Raw genomic sequence first — 6,761 nt, 5'->3', positions numbered from 1 at the left:
TTAGCAAAATTTCCAAGAAGCTACTAATCTTGGTTAGATAAGGTTTTGTAGAACTCCTACTTCCGGGTGTGGTTCTCCTCATATGTCGGCAAGCCACTCCTCTACCTCCCTTGGAAGGAGAAAAGAGGGCTCGTTCGCATTAGTTTGAGGAGTTTCAACTTCCGCTGGAACTTCTCGTGGATTTTCCATGGGAGGTTCTGCGGGAAAGTCTCCCCACCCGGTAGGGTTGTTAACACCGAGTGCCAAGTTCCAGTCTTGTTGTGGAAGGACTGGTTCCATAGGAGGTGCTACCAAAATGTTTAACCTTTGGTGCAAAAGGTTAATCTCTTGGAAGCTGCTTTCAAGTCCCATTGTAAGATCGTTAATACGGTCAATGAGGACCTCCTCTACTGACGTCATTTCGTCGAGAGCTTCCCTCAGTGCTATCACGTAGTGCACAAGTGTAGCTTCAACGGAGGGCCTCCTTCCCCTTCGGCTATTTGAGGAATGAACGGATGATGTTTCGCTGTTTTCACTCGCCATTCTACGAAAAATAAACCAAAAGCAGTTTATATGACGAAACAGTTTCTGGACACGGCCCCGTGCTCATTGAGCACGGCCCCGTGTTCATCTTTCTGCAGAATTTTGGAGCAAGGAATCTTGGGTTTTTAAGTTATTTCCTGGGTTTATGCAAGCTTTTTGACAGTAAATAACTCTAAACAATGTTACATAACATGTTTTTACCAAGATTCCATGATCAAAACTCATTGTTCCCTACCACAAAGATTGAAAATTCAAACTTTTTATGGTAGTTCTTGAAGAAAGATGAAGAAGAAGGAAATGTCTAGAAGAGGAAAGGAAAAGATGGGTTGTTGGAAACTTCTTTTAGACTTACCTAGGATTGTTTGAGAGAAGATTCCTTCAAATCTCTGTCCCAAGTTGGTCCAAATGTGCAGGATTTTTGGCTGCATTTATAGAAAACGACAGCCTGCTGGACACGGCCCCGTGTCCGCTGGACACGGCCCCGTGTGCAGATAAAATTCTGACACAGTTTGTCCGTATTCTGACGTTCTGATCAGAAGGGAATATTGTGGTGGACACGGGGGCGTGTTGGCCGGGCACGGCCACGTGTCGGAAAGCTGTTTTGTGAAGTTTTGTCTCTACTAAGGAGCTAATCTATATCGGGTGGCTCTTGACTTGTTGGAACAACCCCAAAGTGCCTAAGATACCTTAATTGTCCTATACTAAGGCGAGAACGCAAGAGGTTTTCGGTGAGGGTAATTCCTATTTTCATTCTAGGTGGACAAGTCCAACCCTTTCCCGGGCTCTCGTTAAAGAAGGTGTATGCCGAATCGCTCAGGTCTATGTATGCACCGAACGAGGTCGATGGGGAGTCCTTCACGGCACAATCGGCACAGGGACGACTATCGTCCACGTCTTTTCTAGGTAAGAAGGTATTTTCGGGAGCAACGAGGTTGTCGGAATGCGGTTCCAACATTTCCTCATGGTCATCATCTTGGGATGGATCTAAAAAATCCTTCCTAAGTTCTTTTGACCAATTGAGAAGTAGTTCTTCTAGTTGAAATAACTCGTCAAGGAGCATTTCTCCTAGAATATCTGGCTGGGCGCATTCGAGGGAGAAATAGTGCTTATTTTTACTTTCGTCCCTCTTAAGGTTACAAGGAATCGGTGGGTCTATATAGTGGGGCCTATAAGTGAGAAAATAACATTTTAATTCCTCATGTTCGCCTCCACATATTCGACACCACAAACCATAAGAGTGCCGAAAGTAAAAAGAATTACTATCACTCATGTTTGTGTCAGAAATTACCAACCGCCGGGATCTAACGGTTCTGTTTTCAGCAACTGAATCTTGGGCACGGGGGCGTGTTGAGTGGACACGGCCCCGTGTTCAGCCTACTGTCTGACTTAAAACAGGATTGCCAGTTCCAATGATTGAGCACGGGGCGTGTTCAGCAGGCACGGCCCCGTGTTGAGCTCTGCAGAAGCTGAAAAACTAAAAAAAATCCTAAAAAATTAAAGAAAAATAAAAATATGATTAGGCCGCTGATTCCTAACTTTCTTAAAATCCTTGTGTCCCCGGCAGCGGCGCCAAAAACTTGATGTGCGTGAAGTGTGTTATATTTTTGATGAGTATTTAAGCCCTTTTTACACTTTTAGCCAAGTTTTAAATTTATAAAACACGATATTTACTAACACTAAACACACATATGGGCAAGTGCACCCATCGTGGACGTAGTATAGTGTTGGTAAGATACCGAGGTCGTCCAAGGACACAAGAGCTTTTAATACCGGTTTATCCTCAACGTCCAACCAAATCAAAAAGTAAGAAAAATGTTTTAAACTAAGAAAAATAAAAACTAACTAAATGCTGAAAAATAAAATAAAATAAAAACAGATAGACAAGATGAATCACTTGGATCCGACACGTGTATTAGTATAACCTTTGATTATTTTCGCACTTTTGCACTTGTTTAAGAGATTATCTTAGTTATTGTAGTAGGCCCCTCTTTTGAAGGCGACGTTACCCTCAACCCAGTAGTTTGAGTCAGCAAGGATACAATCCTAAAGGGTCGGATTATTGAAAGATAATGAATTAAGTTATTAATGCAAATTGTGGTAGGCCCCGCTTTTGGCGGTGACGTTACCCTCGGCTAAGTAGTCTGAGTCAGCAGGGATACAGTCCTAAATAGCCGGGTTATAGTATTAATAGTAGTTAACTTATGAGGGGGTCAAAGAGTTTGGATCCCCGCCATCCAATACCTATGGGCATTGAAGGAGATCCTACTAAATTTGACCCAGGTCCCAAGCAGGACCTCTAAACGCTGAACAAGGGCAAGACCCTTACCAAACCGTTCCCTTAACCCCCGACCAGGTAGCCAACATACCTCCATATAGACCGTGGAGATATGAATGGTGAAAATCTTTTATTTTATATAGACAGTAAAATAATGCCAAGACACCACGGACAAACGATAAGGAAAGATCACCTTCAACATAAGTAACTAGTTATTAAAGTCATTAATACAAAACCAAATAAAAAGTGCAAAAGATTAAAAATAAAAAGTATTATACTAAACACTTGTCTTCACCAAGTGATGTAAGAGACTTAGGCAAACATGGCCTTGATTGTCAAGAACTCTTACGATCAATCTTGGATCCCGAGACGACTCACACACTCTACGATGGACAATGGATGATGGTGGTGGATGATGGTGTTATGGTGGTGGTGGGTGGTGGATGAAGTGTGAGAGAGGTGGTGTGCCAAGGGATGAGAGAGAATGAAGCCAAGCTCCTCTATTTATAGGCTGAACAGAAGGTTGGACACGGCCCCGTACCCGTCTGACATTCTCTCTCTTCATTAATTGTAATTCGCAATTACAATTAATGCGCCTGCTGTACTTTCACCACGCCCCCGTGCCCGCTGGACACGGCCCCGTGGTGGGCAATGGAAGCTTCTACTGGTTTGTCTTTTCTGCTGCTTCCTGGGCACGCCCCCGTGTTCGCTGGACACGGGGCGTGTTCAGACTCTGTTTCTTCTCCTTTGCTTTGGGAGGTGCCGTTGAGGGTCCGGGCAGTCTACTTTTGTTCCTTTTCTTGTATTTATGGTAGAATTAGTTGTCTTTTTGCTTCTTTTGTGATTTTGAGCTCATTTCATCCTGAAAATACAAAAGGAAGACAAAAACACTCTTTTTCCAACATTAGTACTTAAAAAGGGTTAGTTTTATGCCTTAATTGATGTGATTTATATGTTGCATTTTACACACATCACTCCCGCTCCCGGGAAGGGGTCGGGGATTGTGACAAAATCTGTTCACTAAAGCCCCAGACGGTGTCCCCGAACAACCCAGCTTTGTCGTTAAAAACCCGAAAAAAATTTGAATCGCCAAATTTTTTCTGGAGACTCTCCTCGTCGTTGCGATAAAAAAATGCTTTTTTAGGCATTAGTTCATCCGTTCGAATGGAGTAGGTCCATTCGTCTGGATGGATTGATCTTGGATCATGTTGACAATTTGCCACCAGAGTGTCTTCATCTGTCTGAATGACTTTATGGTTCGAATAACCATTCGATCGAATGGGTTTACTTGTCCGGATGACCATTCGCTCGGATGGTCATCTGGGTGAAAGTCACTATATATGGTTCGGATGATCATCCGTTCGGATGGTCATCTGCTCGGATGGTCATTTGAAGGATTATGTTCCAACAGCTCAAGAACATTCCAAATCATGTTTTTTCGATCCATAATCTTTATTTATGTGAATTTCATGATGAAACTTCACAGGATTGTGCGCGAATCAATTCCGAACAGAATGATGTATTCAATTCCAAAATCCATCCGTGAATTGACCTTTATTTTGATGATTTTCTCTGTTTTAACGTCAAAACTCCCGTTTAACCCAAAATTGATGAGCTTTGGTGATTTAACCGACTGTTAGATCGAATAAATCGGTACCGTAGCTCTGATACCACTTGTGATTCAAGGATCCGGCGAGTCTAGCGGAGCCTTGGTGTGACACCCCAGGAAAACCAGTAAACGATACAACTTATCTTGCTTCCTTAGTAACTGCACGCTAAATTTCGGGATGAAATTTCTTTCAAGTTGGGGATAATGTGACAACTCGAGTTTCCGACTTTCACTTTCGCATTTATTGCACGTTGACTTTGACCGTTTAGTAGTTGACTTGTTTGACTTGTAACCATACATGTTATGTTTTAATGAAACGTGTTATGATTGTGCATATATGTGATTTATTGCTAGACTGATTCACCATCAAATGACTCGACGAATCAAGTGATTCGCCATGACCCAACTCGACGAAACAAAGCCTGTTTCGCCATCCTGTTTCGCCATCCCAATCTCGACGAAACATATGTGTTCCGCCGAGCCCAGTCTCGCCAAAGCCCATTACGGGCCCAAAACGTTAACTTGTGTATATTAACGTGAAACGACTTCTGTTTCACATCTTTAGCAAAATCAGAAAAACCCTAGAACTCTCTTGCGTGTGACGGCAGCACTGTGTTCCTCCAGTTCTCTCTCTAGCGAATCAAAACCATTATCTTTGATACTTCGGTTAGTTGATTTCTGAATACATACTTGCATGATTACTTGGTCGATGAAACGGCTGTGAATGTATGTCTTTGCATTTGTTTTGATTGATAGGTTCATTCTAGAAAGTCACGATCATATGATGAATACTTAGGGTTTCATGAATCTCTCAAGGATTATGCATGATTAGCGGTTGTTAGTATAGGGTTGATTTTGTATTTATCGGATAATCCTTTTGAGCCAACCTAACCGAATGATTATCGATTGTGCATATGTATTGATATCGTGAACTGTATGATTTTCTAACAAACGGTTATGCAAAGGGTATGGATTACATGATATTGTTTTGTGATGGTTACATGATTTTACTGTATGATGATTCTGTGATTGATGATGATGATTGTATGATTTTATGATTGTTGACGGCTGATAGCATGATTAGGGTTTTTGAAACTGTAACTGATTATTGACGTAACTGCTACTGGTTCACGAGACGGAATTTTTGGCGAAACAGAAGGTTGTGTTTCGCCAAGGGGTAATTGACGAAACAGGATAGTGTTTCGCCAAGGACAGTCGACGAGACAGAATCTTGTTTCGCCAAAGGGTAGTTGACGAAACAGAGTATGTTTCGCCAATCTGTGTTTCGCTGACTTGAATACTTTGCACAGTAACCTGACTTAACTCTGTTAGAAGTTAACTGGATAGATTAACTGTTGTTAAGTGATATGCATGACTTGTATGATATTGAATACATGTTTAGTGCTTCTGTGATTATACCTATACGTGAACAACACCAACATAAACTGATTATGGTACACGTGCATACTTTAGGACGTGATTGATTTACCTTGAGCACATACTTAGCATACCGAGCAAACCAAGGTGAGTTCACACAGCCAAGGCATGGGTTCCCCGGGTGGGAATGGGTTTGGATTATTTACTCGTACTTACTTAGCTTATGGAACTTAGTTATGGTCCTCGGGAGAGGAGGGGTTATTGATTATGATACGACTAGACTAGTGATGCTCATTGAACTGATCTTCGCACACACGCCAGGGGTTGGCCGTGATATTATGACTAATCTTCGCACACATGCCTAGGAAGGCCGCGAACTATACTCTAAACTTCGCATACATGCTGGGGGGCCGCGATACAAACATACCTAGTCTAGAATACTCGGGAAACTTTCCCTAATCTTCGCATACATGCCTAGATGGCCGCGATACGAACTAATACGATACATGACTTAATGAACGAACACAAGGCTTACCATATTATTACGATTACTGAACTATTAACTGTGAACTCGCTCAACTAGTTGTTGACTCTCTGCTGCATGCCTTGCAGGACCTTAGGTACTTATGGAGCTTGCACAGGAAGGAGCAGGTCGTTGTGGAGCATGGATCGTGGATGCCATGTTAACGTTTAAACATTGAACTTATGATTTACACTGAATTTACATACTTATGCTTCCGCTACTCAGATTACGTTTTGTTAAACACCAATTATATTGTGATGGGTTGTTTTGATTATCTTTACTATTTAAATGCTATGTTCAATATGATTGGTGGCTTGATCCTGGTCATGTCACGCCTCCAAGCGGTGGTACTCCGCGTGTGGATTTTTGGGGGTGTGACAGATTGGTATCAGAGCTATTGGTTATAGAGAACTTGGTTTTAATATGGGAAAAAACGTTTTTATTAAAACCAGACT

The sequence above is a fragment of the Helianthus annuus genome, chromosome 12 (genome assembly GCF_002127325.2).
Source record: "Helianthus annuus cultivar XRQ/B chromosome 12, HanXRQr2.0-SUNRISE, whole genome shotgun sequence".
NCBI lineage: Eukaryota > Viridiplantae > Streptophyta > Magnoliopsida > Asterales > Asteraceae > Helianthus > Helianthus annuus.
Note: the sequence above shows the minus strand (reverse complement) of the source record.